This window comes from Penaeus monodon, chromosome 33 (assembly GCF_015228065.2).
Source record: "Penaeus monodon isolate SGIC_2016 chromosome 33, NSTDA_Pmon_1, whole genome shotgun sequence".
In the NCBI taxonomy this organism is placed as follows: domain Eukaryota; kingdom Metazoa; phylum Arthropoda; class Malacostraca; order Decapoda; family Penaeidae; genus Penaeus; species Penaeus monodon.
In genome coordinates this window covers 4481526-4481727 of record NC_051418.1, presented here as the reverse complement: position 1 = coordinate 4481727, position 202 = coordinate 4481526, and the positions used below count along the sequence as shown (strand labels likewise).

The window sequence follows — 202 nt, the reverse complement described above, 5'->3', positions numbered from 1 at the left end:
GTCACTCCTCGCCCCCCCCCCTCCGAAAAAAGAAAACAAAAGAAGGAACAAAAACAACAACGAAAATGGCGAGACTGTTGACAAAAACGGGCGCGTCTTCCAGCCACATTCCGCCTCCTCTGCGAGACGTGAATCGAAACCCGGTTTATGAATACTGGGATAAAGAGGGTCACATATATATATCTTTTTTTTCTTTCCTTAC

At 45.5% G+C, this 202-nt stretch overlaps 1 protein-coding gene across 1 annotated transcript in view; it reads left to right on the top strand.

Moving 5' to 3' along the window:
- Nucleotides 1–202, top strand: part of LOC119594222 (zinc finger protein 350-like) — a 92480-nt gene that overhangs the window by 69425 nt on the left and 22853 nt on the right. The gene's annotated exons all lie outside the window — the stretch shown is intronic.